Genomic DNA, 20807 nt, shown 5'->3' on the forward strand with positions numbered 1-20807 from the left:
CAGCTGAGCTCTACAAGACCTACAAAGAAGAATTAATACCAATATCCTCAAATTACTCCATGAAAGAGAAAAGGAAGGAACTCTTCCAAACTCATTCTACAAAGCTAGTATTATCCTGATGGCAAAACCAGGTAGAGACACATCAATGAGAGAAAATTTCAGAACAATTATCTCACTCCAGTCAGAATTATCAAGAATACAAGCAACAATAAGTGTTGGTGAAGATGTAGGGGAAAAGATACACTCCTACATTGCTGGTGGGACTGAAAATTGGTGCAACCCCTATAAAAATTCCTCAGAAAACCTGAAATGAAATCACCATTTGACCTAGCTATCCCACTCCTCAGTTTGTACCCAAAGGACTTGAAATCGGCATACTACAGTGACACAGCTACATCAATGTTGACAGCAGCTCAACTCAGTAGCTAAACTATGGAACCAACCTAAATGCCCTTCAACAGATGAATGGATACAGAAACTGTGTATACACAATAGAATATTATTGAGCCTTAAAGAAGAATGAAATTATGGCATTTGCAGATAAATGGATGGAATTAGAGAATGTCATGCTAAGTGAAATAAGCCAATCCCAAAGAACCAAAGGCTGAATGTTTTCTCTGATAAGCAGATGCTGATCCATAGTGAGGTGGGGTAGGGAAAAATGAAGGAACTTTGGGTTGTGCAGAGGGGAATGAAAAGAGGGATGGGGATGTGGGGATGAAAAGGATGGTAGAAGAGACAGACATTATTACCCTATATACATGTATGATTACACAGCTGGTATGACTCTGCATCATGTACAGCCAGATGAATGAGAAATTGTGCTCCATTTGTGTACAATTTGTCAAAATGCATTCTACTGTCATGCATAAATAATTATAACAAATTAAAAAAACAGTTATAAATATCTTAAATACTTCTGTACATGTAGCAATATGTACATGTTAAGATATACCAATATATTGTAACACTCTGCAAACAAACTCAATACTTGTGTTCTCCATTAAATATGAATAGTCAACCTGCTTTACATAACTACTGAGTTAAAGTTTCTTTAAAAAACAAACAAACAAAAAAAACGTTCTCACCAAAGGAAAGAACAATTACCTCTACAAGTCCAAATGTAAACATTTTTAGAAGTAATCAATTCAGATCAGCATCCACAGGCAAATCTAGTAAATCTGAATCAATTTTTTTTAAAAAAGCACCTAAGTCTTAAACATGGAACCAAACATAAATCTCTGTGGCCAAATACAAACTAATTTATCAATAGCTTAATCAAGAGGAACCTATAATATGATGGATTCTGCATGAATGATTTTTCATGATGATGCTAATCTCAAATATAACATCTTCTATTACTAATGAAAATAGATGCAACTCCATGCTTCACTTAAAGAGACCAACCAAATCACCAGTTGAGAAATGGAACTGGGGGAGGTGGGTAGTCAGGTTTGAATCAAAGTAAAGTATGGCATCATACAGAAAATGAAAGGAAGAGAAGGCAGACCCTACATCCTTTAAGAACTGTATGATGAGGAGACACATTCTAGACACCACAAATAAAGAAAATGGCATTAATGTTTGGAAAAGCACCAGAGTAGTGTTAAATCTTGTCCCATCCTGCTGAAATCTATGTAGGCTTAAAAAATAAATAAATAAAAGGGAAGTACTATAATTAAACTAACTACAGACAGTTTGCCTCTGTTTTTTTTTTTTAATATACATATAAATTTTCCAAAGGGGAATGAAGGGAAGGAAGAGGGGAATCTGACATACATTTCCTATATACATATAAGACTACACCACAGTGAATATCCATACCATGTACAACCACAAGACTGGGATCATAATTAAGATATGATGTATTCCATGTTTGCATAAATATGTCAAAATTTATACTCTACTGTCATGTATAACTAAAAAGAATAAAAATATATATATTTTCAAAAGTTTCTACAGCACTTCTGAAATAAGCTAAGTAATTTTATTAAAAATATGTGAATAAGAAAAAGTAAGTACTAGCAGTACGTCTTTAAAATACAAAACAATCATAGGAAGTTTGCCAAAATTCAGTCATTCATATGAGTCTTGGAAGATTCTAACAATTTGGACCAAATAAGTCATAGTAAACTTACAAGCTGAATAACTGCTAAAAATTTAGTGAAAATATAACTCCTAATTTGATTTTTTGAGTTTATGAAATTTAATATCAGAAATGTCCTAAAGTCAAAGTATATCTAGAATTCTACTGAACCTAAACAAACTGCAGAGAACCAAAAAAAAATAAAAAACCCAAAACAAACAAACAAAAAAACCGTCTTGTAATCATGACTATTAACACTACCTTTTTAGGAGCTTCTACTTGTACCCAGGAAGGATGAATTGGAAAAAGAATAGACTTCTCATCATAAATAACTACAAAAATGAGCAAAATATATTAAATAACTGTTTTAAAATGCTGGAGAAGAGAGAGTGGAGGATAATACTGCTAAAGAAAAGGTAAAAAAAAAAAAAAAAGATGAGTCCTGCCTACTCCCTAAAGGCAATTGCACACACCAAACAGATCCTGGTACTCTGGCTGAAGTATGCAAAGATGCTAAATTTTACAGGGCAGAATATCAGAGAAAAGACAGCTGCATAGAGAGCACTTTGGAGATCTCTAGAGGGATGTGCTGACTCTGGCTGAGTACTACTCTGAAAATTCAGTGGAGTAAAATACCTGTAGCCAATGTAAGAACCACTGGAGTGCAGAAAGCTGAATAATGCCAGAGTTTACACAGGGTGAAAAATAAGTAGTACTCCCACTAGCCAGAGTAGGGGAATTAGTTAATACACAGGGCATTTACAAAAAGTAAAACCAATTAGGGTTCACAGGGTATAGGGTAAATTTTATTTGACTTTTAAAAGATTCCTTTAACAAAAAAATAGTACAATATCCACTCAAAGCAAATTTTGATAAAGTGTGTATTATAATCCCTTGAGCAACCACTGAACAAAATAATGTAAAGTAGTACAGCTAAAATTCCAATAGACGTATCAGAATGGTATACGAAATATTCAATTAATACAAAATATGGCAGGAAAGGAGTCTTCGAAGCACACATAAATGAACAGAATAGCAAACTAATAGCATAACAAAAGACCATGGCAATAATTAAATAAATGTAATAGAGTAAGAACTCATGATTAAGAGATTGTCAAGCTGAAAAAAGCATGACCTATCTATAAGAGAAATAAAAGTGATGAGTATAAGTACAAAGGACAAAACAAAATATATCATACAAATAGTAAGCATAAGAGAGTTTATTATTAAACAAAACAGACTTCAGGAAGTTTTACCAGATATAGGGAAAATTTTTACAATAATAAAAGAGTACATATTCCATGCACATCATAACAGCAAAGGCATATATACTTAGTAACATTGCTTCAAATGATATCATCAGTACCTTAATCCAAATGACAAATTAGAAAACAATATTCCACTGACTGTAAAACATACATTCTTTTCAAATGCACATAAAATGTTCATCAAGATGCACCACATATGGGACTACAGTACAAGTCTCATTAAATTTCAAAAGGCCAAAATTATAGATTATGTTCTCTAAGCATAAAAAGCTTAAGTTAGAAGTCAATAACAGTAAGAAATCAATAACTCATATGTCAATGAAATAAAAAACATTTAAAAATATTTCAGAATGAAAGATATTGCAAATACAGCATTACGCAATTTGTAGGATGCTGTTCAAGCAGAGTTTAGATGGTTTAGATGGATATTTATACTTTTAAATTTAAGCTTATTAAAAACGAAGAACTCTTAAGAGCAATAATCTCAGTTTCCATCTTAAGATGCTAGAACAAGATGAGCAGATTAAGCCCAAATTAAATGGAAGGAAGTACAGAAATTTTAAGAAAAGGAATAAAATTTTTAAAGAAGGAAAATTTTTTAAAGTTGGCTTTTAAAATATAAATAAAATTGATAGAACCCTGCAAGATTCTTGGAATATAAGGCATAAAAGAAAAGATACTGCTATAAATGTGACAAAAGAAAAATAAGGAGAGTTTACCTTCCAGTAATGTTTTGAACCAACCCTCCCACAGACAACTTAAAGCTCTAGACATAAAAACTCTAGTCATGGAAAACAATCATCTAAAGGCACTAAAGAAGAATAAGAAGCAGAAAAAAAAAACTGGGAGGGGAGCTACCAACTAACTGAAAGGAAAAACATTGGGTTAATTCCCTGTTTTCACAGATTTGTACCCGAGTGCGGGCTCTGGTCAATGCTGAACAAAACAGATAAATCTCAGAAATAATCTTACTTATTAAATCAGAGAATAGAGTTAAGGATAGAAATGGCAAACAGAAATTGAGGAGGAATACTGTAGGAAGGAGAAAGAAAGGAAATTTAAAACAAATCCTGTTTTAAACTGTCTAAATCTCTGGCTGACACAGAGATTATATATGATCAGTGAAGTCTTCAAGCAGCCCTGCTAGGACTAATTTAACTAATTACAGATTTCAGGTATTGTGTAATTTCAAAACACAGAGTTTGGTGTCTGAATTCAGGTGAAACAAAACAAAATGTAAAACTCTTCAGAAGAATTTAAACAGAATGCCAGGGGTATCTATCAATCACAATATGGAAGAAATAATACAAAATGATAAGAATATTAAACAGGGCATTATGATGCACACCAGTAATTCCAGCTACTCAAGAGGCTGAAGCAAGAGGATTGCAAGTTCAAGGCCAGCCTGTATAATTAAGCAAAACCCATCTCAAAATAAGAAATAAAAAGGGCCGATGATGTATCTCAGTGGTAGAATGCTCCAGATTCAATCTCCAGTACCAAAATAAATAAAATAAAATAAAATGTGACCAATAAAGACAATGAACGAAGATAGACCCTAAAATGACACATCTGTTGGAGTTATCCAACAGGGATTTTAAAAAGTTATTATAACTAAGCTCATAATGAACAGATAAGGAAATAGGCACAGAAAAAAACTATAAAATAAAATGGATACTTTAGAATTGAAAAATTCAATATATATTTAAAATAAAATTTCCACAAAATGAGCTTTAAAAAGCAAACTGGTAATATTATAATAATTCAGTGAGCTTCATCAATAAGCATCATCAAATTTAACAGCTAGCTGAGCATGGTGGTGCACACCTTAATCCCAGCAACTCAGGAGTCTGAAGCAGGAGGATTGAAAATTCAAAGCCAGCCTAAGCAACTTAATGTGAGACCCTGTGTCACAATTAAAAAATAAAAATAAAAATGAAAAACAGGCTGGGGATGTGGCTCAGTGGTTAAATGCCCCTGGGTTCAATCCCTAGTACCAAAAAAAAAAAAATACATACATACATACATATATACATACATATATATATATATATATGCAAGTCTTCATATGTTGCTCTTATTCTGTAATATTACTAAGCTCACTTAGTTCAAGGAGGGTTTTTAAACTTGTTTTAAGATTCTTTGGGAGTTTTATGATAATAATCAAAGCTTAAAGCTTATAACTGATCCTCTTCCAGCAACATGCCTAAGGTTCTCCATTATCTTATCAAAAAATCTTCCCTTATACAATCCATGTTCATTTGCTTTAGCGCGCGCGCGCGCGCGCGCGCACACACACACACACACACACACACACACACAAAGTTGTGAATAACTGAGCAGTCTACCATAATAAAGATATTATGGTAAAAAAGTGAGAAAACTGAAGTGGTACACAAATTTATTCTAAGAATTTGTAAGTATGAAACTGTCTTCTTGTATATTTTCAGGGAAAGTTTATACTTCCTCAATGTAAAAAATGATCATTCTTGATTACAAGATCATCATATGACACCACCCTAAAAAAACACTCAGGCCTCCTTTGGAAAAACTTATCTTCGTCATAAACCCAAAGAATTCACAAAGACACATCTATAAAGTAAATAAGCAACTGAATCAATAATTCAGTAAATACCCAGGAAAAAGGAAACATCATAAGTGAAAATAAGGAAAACAATATGCAGCATAAACAAACTTGCAAAGGTTTCATATTTTGGAATTATGCATCACAAAATATATATAATATGCTTCATGAAAGAAAAAACAGAAAAATAGATTATAGGAGATCTGAGATAGAATGAAGCACAGAGAAACAGATAATATGAAATAATATGAAAAACAGAATAAAGTGATCTAAAATATTCCTACTCTAGATTCTAGAAGACAAAGAATGAATGGGGCAACAGTAATACATGAAGAAATAATAAAAAACTTTCAGTACCAATGAAAAATCTGAAGATTCAAAATGGAAAATGAATCTTAAGCAGATTAAGTAGGGGAAATTATACCTAGAGTCCACAATGAAAGCACAAAACATAGCCTAGTCATACTATTTACTAATTAATTAATCCTGGGAAAGTTGTGAGCTTGTTTTCTGAGCTACAAACATGAATATAATAGCCACTATTCTTTCTTATCTAGTCAGTTTACTCTTATCACTACAGGCAATCTTGATAAGTGGCTATGAAAAATACCTTTTATATTTAATCTTATTTCTTAAATATACATCACAAAATAATTAAATTAAGTATTATGGGCTTTAGGGGACAAAGACTAAAATGATTTACACAGTGTTTTCAATCATAAAAATGACAGGGTTTGAGGTATATATAGTTCAGTGGTGAATGCTCTCAAGGCCCTGGGTTATATCTACAACACATGCAAATGCACACACACACACACACAAGAAAAAAATTACAAAGAAATTTTTTCCCAACTGAGCATACTCAAAACTAAGAATGTGTTTTTGAAGTTCATATTACTAAGTATGTTTCTCAAAAGTAAATAATTGACAAACTATAAACTTATTATCCTCATTAAACTGTCAAGACAAATTCACAAAAATCATTGCAGTGAGCATCTATCACTAAATAACTTATCACTTCAAAATAAGATTAAAGGCTGAAAGTGCATTGGATACTGAAAAAGTATTAAATACTAAAATGTGTTTTGTGGTATGTCAGCAAACAATCATCATAAGGTAAAAAATTTACAAATTTCCTAGAATGGTGACCAGTGTTATTAATAAAAATACAAAAGAAGAACAAAAGTAATAAACCTTCAAAATGTTTACAAAATAAGACTGATTTGAAAAGTCCAATGGGACACATTAAAATATTTGGCATTACCTTAGAATATTTTTGTATTATAAAATTTTAAAAAGTAACATCAGATGAAATTAATTTTAATAATTTGTTATCTATTTTATCTAATCTATTCACAATAGCCAAGAAAAAGAAACAACCCCCATGTCTGGACAAATGAATAGATGAAGAAAATGTGGCATATATCTATAATGGAATATTTTCAGCCTTAAAAAAGTAGGGGATAGCGATTAGAAGGAGCCACAGAAGAGCTTTTGTGTTACTGATGATAATGTATGGCATGTTTCCACTGGGAAGTTAGGGGCTGATCATTTCTAAAGATATTTGATTCTTCTGTTGGGCATGTTTCTCAAGAAAATGACAGAAAAGTAAGAGGGCGAGCAAAAAACATGCAATGCCCTCTTAAAGCCCAGGTTCAAAATGGCATGCTAGCTATCACTTCAGGAATCTTCTATTTGGCCAGTTAAGTTACATGATGACACTAAACATCAACAGAAAGGTGTGTGATTATATGTGTGTACACACGTACACGCACACATGTGTATATCTGCCAAGTCATATGAAAAACTATATACAGGATGGGAATAAAGAACTGGGACCAAATCTACCCCACACACAAATTCTAGTTCAATTCTGACACCATTCAGTAAGCCAAGATAGATAATAAAGGCTGCCAAATTTGGCTTTGGAAATACAGATTTTTCTGTGAACTTAAACTATCAATGAAGTTCATTCATTTCATAATGTTATATATTATAAAAAGAGGAAAGAGCCCAGTATACATATTTCATTATAAATAATTAGCAATGTTTATGTCTGTATGCAAGTAACAATTAATATACATTCTGGATTCATACAGCTGCAAATTCTGTCCTGCAATCTCATATAAATATATTCACACCTGACACACAGGCTCCCAAGTTAGTTTGCAAAAATATGGTCAGTTTTAGCTACAAAAAGAAATCATTCTGGGTTTTACATAGTGGGGCTCAAAGATGGAGAAATGACAAAATGATCAATTTTTCCAGAAGGAGGAAATGACCATGTTTTATACATTCCTTTTTAAAGCATATTCCAAACAGGAAGAAAGAAATTTGATGCTTTTATTACAAGTTGGTAAATATTAATATAGGTTAAGAAATTGATTCAGTTAATCTCCAAATTCCTATGTTACTCCAACTTTATATATGTGAATTTGAAAACAATGATGAAATGGAAAAATTCCTTGAAAGACATAAACTACTAAAGCTTACTCAATAAGCAATAGATAACCCAAACAGCAATTAATTTGAATTTGTACTTAAAAATGTTCCCATCTTAAAAGGGGAAAATTCTCTAGACTCAGACAGTAAAAAAGAACCAGACTTTTAAACAAATAGTACTGAAACAAGTGAATGCCCTTGTGCCAAAAAATGAACCTAGACACAAAGAGTTTACACCTTGTAAAGATTAACTCAAAATAGACTACTAATGCAACTATAAAACAAAGTGATAATACTTTTCAAAGAAAGCATAGGAGAAAATCCATATAAATTTATGTTTGGTGACAAGTTTTTAGATAATATCAAGAGCATGAAAATGAAAGAAAAATATTAGTAAAGCTAAATTTTATCAAAATATGAAACTTCTACTCTGAAAAAGAGCAGAAAATGAAGACAGCTAGGTGCAATGACACATGCCTGTAATTACAGCAACTTGGGAAGCTGAGGCAAGAAGATCACAAATTTGAGGCCAGCCTGGGCAACTCAATCTAATGAAACTCAACAATCTAATGAAACTCTGCTCAAAATACAAAATATAAAAGGATGGGGGATGTAGCTTGGTAGCCCCTGGATTCAATCCCCAGTAATAGGAAAGGAAAGGGAAAGGAAAAGGGAAGGGAAGGCTACAAATGGGAGCAAGTATTTGCACATCACTGAAGAGCATAAAGAGAGGGCCAACACAAAAGGAAAAAACAAAAATGTGCCACCTGCACCTCAGATAGGCGTTAATTTCCAGGATGTACAAAGAACAAAAAAAACTTAACACCAAAAAACAAACAAACAAAAAAACAAATAACCCAATCAATAAATGGGCAAAGGAACTGTTACGGTAGCTGGCACAAATATACATGAGAGATACAGCTCTGATTTATCACAAGAATATCCGTTCAGGCTGCCCTTATGGAAGGTGCAGCAGCCAGTATCACTTGAATGAAAGCTTATATATCTTTCGGATAAAGAACAAGAGCAAGCTAAAATTGACCTTGGGTGCAGATGGCTGGGTAACAACAGTTTTTTTGTATGTTCAGGAACCTTGGGTGGTGGGGGGGGGGGTTAAAGGAATAAGGCATCTTAAATTTCTTTTTCTTGGCAGTTTGTAAGGTTTGGTTTCAGGTCAAGATGGAGTCCCAGAACCAAAATAGAGTTACTAATGTCTAGGGATCTCAAAAGAAGAAATACAGTCAACAAATATATAAAAATTCTCAACATTTCTAGCAATTAGAGAAATGTAAATTAAAACTATACTGAGATTTTATTTCACTCCAACTAGAACTATAATTATCGAGAATAGAAGCAACAATACATGTTGGTGAGGATGTGGGGGAAAAGGGTACTTATACATTGTAGGTGGAACTTCAATTGGTGCAACCACTTTAAAAAGCAGTATAAAAATACCTCAAAAAACTAGGAATGGAACCACCATTTGACTCAGTTATCCCACTCTTGGTATATAAAGGATTTAAAATCAGCATACTACAGAAACACAGCCACATCAATGTTTATAGCAGCACAATTCATAATAGCTAAGCTATGGAGCCAACCTAGGTGCCCTTCAACAGAAGAATAGATATGTGGTATACAGACACAATAAAGTATTAGCAATAAAGAACTATGACTTTATGACATTTGCCAGTAAATAGATGGATCGGGAGACTATCATGCTGAGGGAAATAACAATCCCCCCAAAACCATAGGTCAAATGTTTTCTTTGATATATGCAAGCTAACCCACAATGTGGGGATAGGTGGGTGGAGAACAGAAGTTCAGTGGATTAGAAAGGGGAATGAAGGCAAGGGAGCGGGGATAGGAAAAGGAAAGACAGTAAAATGAATCTGACATAAACTTCTTAACATATATGAATATACTATGGTGAATCTCACCATTGTGTATATCAACAAGAAATTAATTTGAAAAATAATAACTATGGGTAAATGGCAGAAAGATCAATAGAAGGACAGGAATGGGAAGTGCGGAAAAAGAAGGGAAAGGTGAGGTAATTGGATCTGTAAAAGAACAAGATATATTCCATGATTTTATATTTATGTCAAAATAGATTCTACTGACATGTATAACGAAAGAAAGAAAGAAAGAAAAGACAAAGAAAAAAGAAATTTAAAAATCATTTTCTAAAAAAAAAAAAAAATCACATCACGTATCTGGTAAAGGACTTATATCCTGAACATACACAAAATTTGTTAAGCTCAACAGTAATTCAACTTAAAAAATGGGCAAAATATATAAATAGACACCTCAACAAAAGGATATACAGATAGAAAATTAGCATGTGACAACATGATAAAAATCACATCTTTAGGGAAATGTAAATGAACAGAAATGTGGACTGTAGCCATGTAGAACACTAGAGTAGCAATTCCATGAGTAAAGATAAAAGAATTTTTTTAAATTCCCTTAAAAGATATTGATCAACAACAATGTAAGGTGTGGGTATAAAATTAAAATGTATCTTGACAATGTATAATGATTAGGAAGAAAAAAATGGTGCCATAGTATCATAATATGCTAAAATAGTATAAGCCAGCACTAGAATATTGACTATTAAAGGTATGTAGACATATCTTACAGCAACCAATAAATACCAAACTAAAGAGTTATAATTTTAATAAGCCAACAGGATATACATCTGTTTAAATATTCAGTTAATCCAAAAGAGGGCAGAAAAAAGGAAAGGAGGGACAAAGGTCAAAAGGGACATATTACAAAATGTAAAACTCAAACCTATCTGTATGAAAAATCATATAAAGGGGGCTGGGGTTGTGATTCAGCAGTAGAGTGCTTGCCTAGCACATGTGAGGCACTGGGTTCAATTCTCAGCACCACATAAATAAATACATACATACATACATACATACATACATAAAGGTATTGAGTCCACCTCCAGCTAAAAAAAATTTAAAAATCATATAAAATGATTCTAAATATCTCAATTAAAAGCCATGGAAGGCAGACTGAATCAAAAGGTAAGACCCACCTATGTGCTGCTAGCTATGAGAAATGTACTTTAAATATAGACACCCAAGTTATAGCATACAAAAAAGATGCCATGCTAACACTTGTCAATAGATGTTAGAGTAGGTTCAGCACAAAGAATATTACCAGGGATAAATTAGGTCATTTCATAATGACAAAGGGTTCAATTCATCAGGAGGAGATAATCTCCATCCTTTGTACATCTAAAAATGACTCTTCAAAAAATGTAAAGCAAAATCAGATAGAATAGCAAGGATAAACAGATAAATCCACAATCGTACCTGGAGATTTTTAGTATCCCTTTCTTCACAACTGACAGAACAAGTAGATTAAAAATCAATATACATAAAGAAGTTTTTAACCACATATGTGACATCTTAAGAATAATCTACCTAATAGCAATAGAACTCACTCTACGTCCTATCCTTATCTACAGTGACAAATTTGTGAAAACAACAAGATCAGTGATTTGTGCTCATCTCAGAGTTTTCTACCTACCTGGCTTAGTTTAGAGCTCAGGTGTTTTGATCACTAAATGAGCTCTATGAAATTTTCTTTTCCAACATTTCCCCTACAATCACATTAATTTCAGATTTCTTTTTCTTGGAGTTCTCCCTCCCCTTCCCCACTGTTAAAACCTAAGCATTTCACCACAGAACTGAGCAGAAACACTTGCACAAATATGATTATAAGATTGAACTGGAATTACTGTAAATACATGCCATTAAACATCATTTAGCTGACTTTTCCATTGTGTTTAAAAGAGAGGTTTAATAGTTTATTTTAAATAAAATGTAAGTGAAATGAAATTAAATGTGAGAGATCTGAAAAATTCTTTAACTGTGATGTCAAATTAGACCTTCTAGCATCCATTTGGTGATTCAAATTTGCAAATATCTCTTGGAGACAGCGGATTCTAAGAGTAATTTCTGTCATGGCTAACAAGGGAAAAAATAAAGAAAATATATGCATGGAAAAAAATCAAACATCCTGAACTAAAGTTTCCTTGAGAAGGTGAAATACAAATGCTGCCAAAGGGTTCCTGCAGCCCTTCAGAACAGGTGGAGCACAAGAATCTCATGGTGCTGAAGCTTTATTTCGAAATACTTTTATCATTTTAAAAAGAAAATGGTAATTATGTTCCCCAAGCCACAGAAAAAGAAAATAAGTACAACTGAACATGTAAAATCTTTCCATTTGGCTATTACCTTATAGACAACCTGAATTTTTAGAATTTCTCTTTTGGCAGGGCAGGAACTGGGGATTGAACTCAGGGGCACTCGACCACTGAGCCATATCCCCAGTCCTATTTTATATTTTTTCTCTTAGATACAGGGTCTCATTGAGTTGCTTAGCACCTCGATTTTGTTGAGGCTGGCTTTGAACTCACAATTCTCCTGCCTCGGCCTTTCTAGTCGCTGGGATTACAGGCATGCACCACCACGACCAGCTAGATTTTTTTAAATTTATTTTTTATTTTTTTTAAAAGAGAGAACTTTTTTAATATTTATTTTTTTAGTTTTTCGGCAGACACAACATCTTTGTTTGTATGTGGTGCTGAGGATCGAACCCGGGCCACACGCATGCCAGGCTAGCACGCTACCGCTTGAGCCACATCCCCAGCCCCCAGCTAGAATTTTTAACCTACATAAAGTGTACAAGGAAGTTGTCCTAAATCATAATTTAAATATCTTTTATTCACTAAAGTCAGAGATTAGAATCTGGTGACAAACCCTTAAAAACATGCCTCTGTTGCTGCCTGAAGGTATTAAATTCAATAGCAACAGAGATGTTAAGGAGCAAATTGTCAGATTAAATATCATTGCACTTAAGTACTGAATAGCAGATGAATTTTTCATGTCAATGCTAACCTTTGTCCAGAAAAGAAAGAAGAGTGTACAGGGAGGAAAAATGTAATTCCTATTTTTTGGTGACAGGAAATGTTTTTCTCCTTTTATGGTCAATGGCCACTACCCAAAACAAAACAAAACCCTGACTGATGCTGAAAGATGCAATCACAAATAGCTTTATAAAGAGCTGAAAATATTGAAGCTAGGGATATAGATTAGTGGCAGAGCATTTGCTTAGCATTAGTGAGGCCCTGGGTTGAATTCCAAAAAAGAAAAAAAAAAACAAAGAGATGAAAATATTGCCTCACTTACAATTAAGTGAGGCTGGATAGTCTGAATTTTTTTTGACTTCCATATATGATATCTGATGTGCCAACAGATCTGGCAACAATGAAGACATTTTCCCTAGACAGAAGGGCCTGATCAAAGTTTTCAACATGCTAGTTCAGATGATCCCATGACTGTAAGAAGTAATAACCTCACACAATTTTAAGAGATCATATAGAAAATTCAGGAAAAAGCTGGAGTAAAAATGAATAGCTATAAACTCCATCTCTATAGTAATTTCTTCACAACTCTTATCAAATTTCTTTCTTGGCAATTCCCCAAAGAACAGAAGTCCTTGCAAAAATTTTAGTTGTCTCATGACCTGTTAAGCCAAATAATACTTCTATCCAAATAATCCTTTTATGCTGCATCGGTTTTATGCTATATCAGTTCTAATATATTTTTAGCAAGTAATTTGGGGCAAGAACTCCTCTCAAAGCTGTTTCTTACTCTATCTTGCTAGAGTGCCAACCTTGCTTTTTGAACTGTGCAGAGTCAGCTCTAGCACTGCAGGTCCATAACAGTCAACAGTAAAATGCTGCCCTAAGCCAGAAAGAAAAGACCCACAAAGACAAAAAAAAAAAAGTCTACTGGCTTCAACGCTCACCTACCCACCACCAAAAACACCTGAGTCAACTCCCAAAACATTCTTTAATCAATTGCTCTTGTTTTAAAATTTCCAAGCATCTCAGTGACAGCACTCAAAAAAGCATTCACATGTTGGAGAAACAGAAGCTGATAGTACACATATATATCCAAAAGGCAAGAAGTTTGTCCATAAAGCTGTCCTTCTGTATTAGTTCTGCTGCTTCATTTGCCATGCCTGCCCCACCAAGTGACTCATACTTTCACACTGAACATTGTCTAAATGCATACAAAAAGCTAAGATGTCCAAGAGCATTAACATAACAGCTTACACCACAGGCTTTACAATACAGATTAAGAGACTAAATATTCAGAAAAATACAGAGAATACTTTAAAAACTAACATTGTGGCCTGATGTATTCAAAAGTACTGAAAAACTTGCATCTCAAGATCAACATTTGAGAATCAGAACTCTAAATTCATAAGCAACAGGATCTTTACAAAGACTTCTCTCCATATCCAAGACAAGAAAACTAATCTAGTCAGGTAGATAGCTTTCATATTAAAGCATTTGGAAGAGACAACCAGATTATAACATTTAACCCTGAAAGTTTTATTTTATAAACCTATTTTTATGGAGACGGACTCTATATCTAAAAGTGCAGATTTTTTTAAAACTTCCTTTGCCATTTGGGGGATGGAAAAGCATCCCTGATTTGTATATTAAAGCACAAGCATCTGTCCTACTGATGATATTCTAGGGAAGCACATTAGCATAAAATTTAACGATGTCAAATAAGTGGATGTGAAATAGGGACTGCGTAAAGACACTATTTCCAAGGCTGACAGAAACATCACTGTTTAGAAATGCAAATGAAACCATTATGTTCAATAATTATATGAAAATATGAACAGTTCAGCATGTTTTCCAGCCCTGATGGCGGTTAATGGGATGTACGCTTATGTAAATAACTACTATTAAAGCTAATGCTGAAAAAAACTAATAAATTCATACTAAAGCAACTGATTTAGTATGCTTTTAAACCCCAGCAGTGCTCACTTATTAGAAAAGAGTGCATTATTATGTTTAGAACTCATTACTGCTACAAGTCACTGCAACTCCATCAATTACCATGCATTAATGAAAATGGGACACATACAAAAAAAATTATTGCCTCTCAGCAGTTTTCTTTAAAGACAAAATCTAGGGGTATTACCATCATGGGGCCTTCTAGGGAACTCATCCACATGATAATCTTTATTACTAAAACAGTACTCCCAAAACTATCACCCTAGGGTATTTTGATGGGAAGAAAGAATAACTTCTCTGGAAAATTATTAATATTTTACAACATGATTAACCATTTAAACAACAGTAAGAAAAATTTTAATATTTGAATGGCATTCTTGAAAACTTTTACTTACATATATTTAACACATGGTCCATTTTTTTAAAGGAAGGCTAAAAGACAAAAATACATAGTGGTAATCACAACAGTGTAGAGGATAGATGGCTTCATTCTAAGATACTGCTGATATAATAGTTAAGTCCCACTCAGTTCTACACTATCTCTCAGTGAATCCTGAGTAACTATCAGATTGGATTCTTAAAAATAAGCCTTAAATTTCATTCTTGGACACAGCTAGACTTTCTTAAAATATGTTAAATATTTAGTATAAAATATTAAGAACTAGAAAATTCTTCTTTTATCTTTAAAATTCCTGTTTAGCTAGTACCTAACAGTAAGGAAATGATGACAGAGTAGGAATTCAAATATAGAAATGTTTTTGCTCTCTAAATTGTGCTGTATATGTATAATAAGGATTATAATGCATTCCACTGTTGTCATGTATTTAAAAAATAAATAAAAAAAGAAATGTCTTTGCTCTCACTCCACTTCTGTCAACTTTTACAATTTATTCTGTTTCTTTAATATATATAATTTAACTGATCCTTCATCCTTTACCTAAGATTCAGGAAAACAGAAAACACTTCAGCACCTAAATATAAAATATATTTATGAAATCTCAGACATAGTCTTATTATATATAATGAATATATTTATTTGAAAATTATAACTATTACATCAATTCAATCATATGCAGTTTTATTTGTCTGCCAAGGTACTTTTATTGCAATTCAGATCCACTATCAGCAGGTGGTAGCACAGTGCCAGATTATGCACCTTCAGCAGTAAAATGTAAGTTTTCTCTAAAGTTGTTCTCTGATCAAGCAACTCTGGTTTAACAACTCATCCATCCAATGACTGAGTGCAAAATACTGTACTAGACTCTGTATACAATAGTGCACAAGACAGGAATGATGTCTTATGAGAGAAATAGATATGAATATATAATAAAATGTCAAGTGCTACATATAATCAATGTCCACTCATGATTTTAAAAAATAGGAGAAAGAAAACAACAACAAAAACCTTTAGCAAACTAGGAATAAGACAGATTCTTCAAACAACAAAACGGGGGTAGAAATTCTTCAAAATTAAAGAAAGGCTTTTATCAAACCAAAAATGTATATCTAATATCAAATTAGGATGAGATGCATATTTCCTCCTTAGATATAGAAAATGACAGGATATTCTTTCTTATCACTTCTACTTAACACTAACTGAAAGTACTGTAATAAGGCAAGAAAAGGAATAAAGGATGTAAAGAATAGAAACAACTAAAACTTTTCATTTGCAGATTGACATGATTCCACATAAAATCCTAAGGAATGTGTCAAACAACTTCTTAAATAATAAGTAAGAATTGAGTAAGGTCAAAAGACACAAAATCAATACATAAAAATCAATTATATTTCTAAATTCTTTAATAGGAAAATGAAATTAAAAACAAATTGAGAGCAAACTCTTCAAAATTAACAGACTGTCCGTCCAGAAGGTCCTGCTGCCTAGAATGTACACACAGTGGCTAAAGCTTAGAATAGCATGATAGAAAGAGTGTGGCTCTTTAAAATTTATGGAGTCACCATACATGCCTAAAGTTGCTAAGAGGATATATTTTACATGAAAAAAAAAACAAAAAAACACCCCCACACATCTTGTTTTGATTACCATTACTTTTTGCATTCTTGTTACATACAGAGAAACCTAATCCTGACACAGATTTATAAAACATTCTAATGTTGATTTTCAATCCAATCATAGCTTTTATCAGTTTTATTTCTCCACTATTTTTCCTTGAGCTCTCCTCTATGCTCTCTCAGAGCAGTATATGATGCTAAGATTCCTTAGCAATTCTTAGTCAACCTAACAAGAACTTCCTTACAACTGCTTCAAAAAATTTAAAGGATGCTTTTTTATCTTATTAAAAAACATTTTGCCTCAGAAGTTAGACTGTCTTTTCAAAAATTAGAAAGCTAGCCACTCTTTAGGCAATAGAAATCTGAGGGCTCTAAAGGTAAAAAGAAAAACTTCACATAGAACACACTGTCTGAAAAAATGTGCAAGATATTTCAAATATTTTTTGTATGTTGTAAACTTTTTTTAAGGCAAGAGAATACTTTGTAGAGCCTCAATTAAAACTTTGTGTGTTTTTGAAAAAATGTAACATATGTTACCTCATTTGATCATCTTGCTTGGTTAATAGTTATTAGCATGCTATGTACAATGAAATTAAGACTTGCAAAAGTTACTTTATCTTTTGAGTACCAAAAATATCTTTGAACCAATTTTGAGTAAAATGCACCAGAGAATATATTAACAATTTTTATAAATTTGTGCTTTAACTACAAAGCAGTCGAGAAAAGGCAGGCTTATTGATATTTGTATGATTCATCAGTGCAGAAATAACTGAGTAGGATGGAAAGAACAGAACACTTGGTGTCAAGAGAGACACTCTTAGCTAAGCAATTGGTCTGTTTCAGCTACCTCTCCTGACCTGTATCCTCATCTGTTAAGTGAGGATAAGAGTATCTGCCTTACCTAATTTAGTCAGCTTATTAAAGATTAACAAAGGATATGTGAACATGATCTGTAAACAGAAAAGCAATTTATAAATGTCAGATGTCTAACTAACAGAAGTACTAGCAGAGTTCAAAGGGAACAAGGGATAAAAATAATTTGTTCTATTGATGCCTCAAAATCACCAGTATGAGACTACTACATACTATACTGTAATACTGAAGTCCCTAAGATATCTTTAGGTGGGTAGAGTTCTAGACTTCTGTACATTTTCAGTTCTTAAGTGTTTTTATATTTTTCTGTCAACTCTTCTGTCAGTTTCAATATTCTCACTAGAGCTCCATTCCTTTCTTCTAATTTTCTGCTTCTAAGCTACAATGGGCTCAAAAACTAAATGCCAGACAATTAATTTATTAACCACATGACAGCTCCAGGAACTCTCATGTAAGGAAAGTGTACACAAAGGTGACCAGAGCAAATGAAGAGTTACTTCTTTATATTCTTATTTCCTGGATGAGTTCCAGAAAAATGTAAATATACCTTACTCTCAAAGAGTAACTTAACCCCTAAAGGTTCTTATTGAAATAAAATTAAGTATGAAAAAATAATTATTTAAGTATATAGTTATTTTATTTTTATAAACATTTGGCATCAATTCGTCCCTGTAACTAGCAATCATATCAAAATATTTTTAAAAGAACAAAAATAACTTTTAATTATGTAAGGACAACAACAAAAGAAACAATCAGTTCTTTCCTTAAGTATGCTTATTTCCCTGTAATATAAATGGAAAAAAGTTATTTAATGTTATTCGGAGTTAAAATGATATCCCAAAACAATATAAATAACAATGGTCCTAACTATGTAATGTTTTGAACAACCAACAATAAAAAATTAAAAAAAAATAACAATGGTCCAAAACCTGCTAAATTTATACAGCACTATGGAGCAACACAACTCCTATAGCATTAAAGACAATTACTAGACTAATAAATAATATATTCTAGGGCTTGTTAAATAGAATAAAACAGCTTCATCCAAGTACACAAAAAATATTCTATCACTCAATGTTTAAATGTAAATATTTTTAAAAAACAGTATTTATTCAAAAACAAAAAGTCCAAAATCCATCAAAGGTGATACTGTTTTTGGCAATGTATTTTGCTAAATAACATATTAGTAAACTACACTGTCAGACATCAATGTACCCTTTCTTCTTCTATATTTTCTTTTACCTCTGGGTCTTCTCCATTTTAAGTGTAGATTTTTTAATTAGCCCCAAACCATTTAAAAAACTAAAGGTGTTCTGCCTTTTCTTATGGAGGCCTAGTAAGAATCACTGAAAAGGACTTATCCTTTCTCTTGAAGCCTGGGTTCTATGAAACTAATTTCTACTATGTTTCTCTTCTCTCTTACATCACTCTACCCATCCTACAGTATAGCCCTTAGCCTGCATTAAAAATCATAACAGTTTGACTCCTAGAAGAAAAGAGATGATTAGTTAAATAGAAAGCTTTGAATACTGTAGGACCAGTAATCACTTTTATATAATTAGATGAAATTCTTGTGCATTTCCTACTTTTACCACAGACATAATGAAACTTTTGGTTCAGTCTAAAACATTGCTTAAAAAATTGTTAGTTGCTATAAAATTCCTTCTTCCTACAGGAAGGTTTTTAAAAATGATCATGCAATGGGGCCAAAGATAAGAGCTTCAAATATGTTTAAACTTCAGAAAGAAAATAGAAACAAACCAGAAGGGAAATAAAAACACAAACTTCTCCATCAGTCTGGTTTCTGGGAGAGGAAATTAAATCTTGGTTTCTTTCTAATGAAGGACCAACAGGTGAAAGTAGTACTGGGAGGTTTTCCCTTCCATGTAGCTTAAAAGAAAAAGCAGAGAACAGTATCAGTTTCACCTTCCTACTAAGCCTCTAAGCATCCCAAGTGCTTGCATAACATAATTAAAACCCTGGTGTCCAAAGGCACAAAAATGACAAACAGAGGGGCCAGTTATCTCATCCTTCATCCATATTAACAGTACTCAAAATTTAAAATTCTAACTTTTATTCAGTACCTACAGAGTAGAAGACACTGCTAGATTCTTTACACGTATAATGTAAAGAATCTTTCAAAGTTCAACAGGTCTGCAAATAAGATATGATTAGTTATTTACATGTTTTAGAAGCAAAAAAAAAAAAAAAAAAAAGACTCAGGGAAATTCAGTAACTTTTCCAAGGGGTCAGACAGCTAGTCAATGCAAAAATGGGATTTTGATTCTAAAGTACACAGAGCTTTCTTCATTGTCATTTTCCTTGCTATGCCAGTAAAAACAGTGAAGTCATCAAACATTAGATTTTACTTTCCTTGTGCAAGTTTTTTATACCACCATTGATCTGAGTTAGATATTCCAGAACTACAAGTTCAAATATTAATCAATTTATCTAATAGCTAAGTCTTATACAATTACATGCTAACATGTTTCAGAATTATCATTATTGACCATATTTCACTTTAAGTGTCAGATTTATCTCTCCTTATATACTCATTCAGTGAGGCAAAAATCTACTTGGTTCATCAAACAGCTTGGCTTTGCAAATGACATATTCAGTTATATGATTCTGTCTTAAAACATAAGGTTTCTTTATTCAAAGATGAAAATTATCAAGAATTTTAATGTTTTAATAAACTCC

General features: G+C 32.6%; 1 protein-coding gene across 5 annotated transcripts in view; it reads right to left on the minus strand.

Moving 5' to 3' along the window:
• Kiaa1328 (KIAA1328 ortholog) overlaps positions 1 to 20807 on the minus strand; it is a 274232-nt gene that overhangs the window by 199249 nt on the left and 54176 nt on the right. The window contains exons 1-2 of one of the 5 annotated variants that reach the window (XM_071602798.1): positions 19869 to 20053; positions 15617 to 15653 (exon numbers count right to left, since the gene is read on the minus strand). The exons of the other annotated variants lie outside the window; for them this stretch is intronic. The gene's annotated coding sequence lies outside the window, so the exon portion shown is untranslated. Of the gene's footprint in view, positions 1 to 15616; positions 15654 to 19868; positions 20054 to 20807 lie in introns of those variants that run through there. 5 annotated transcript variants of the gene reach the window in all.

Source organism: Marmota flaviventris, chromosome 16, assembly GCF_047511675.1.
Source record: "Marmota flaviventris isolate mMarFla1 chromosome 16, mMarFla1.hap1, whole genome shotgun sequence".
Taxonomy (NCBI): Eukaryota; Metazoa; Chordata; class Mammalia; order Rodentia; family Sciuridae; genus Marmota; species Marmota flaviventris.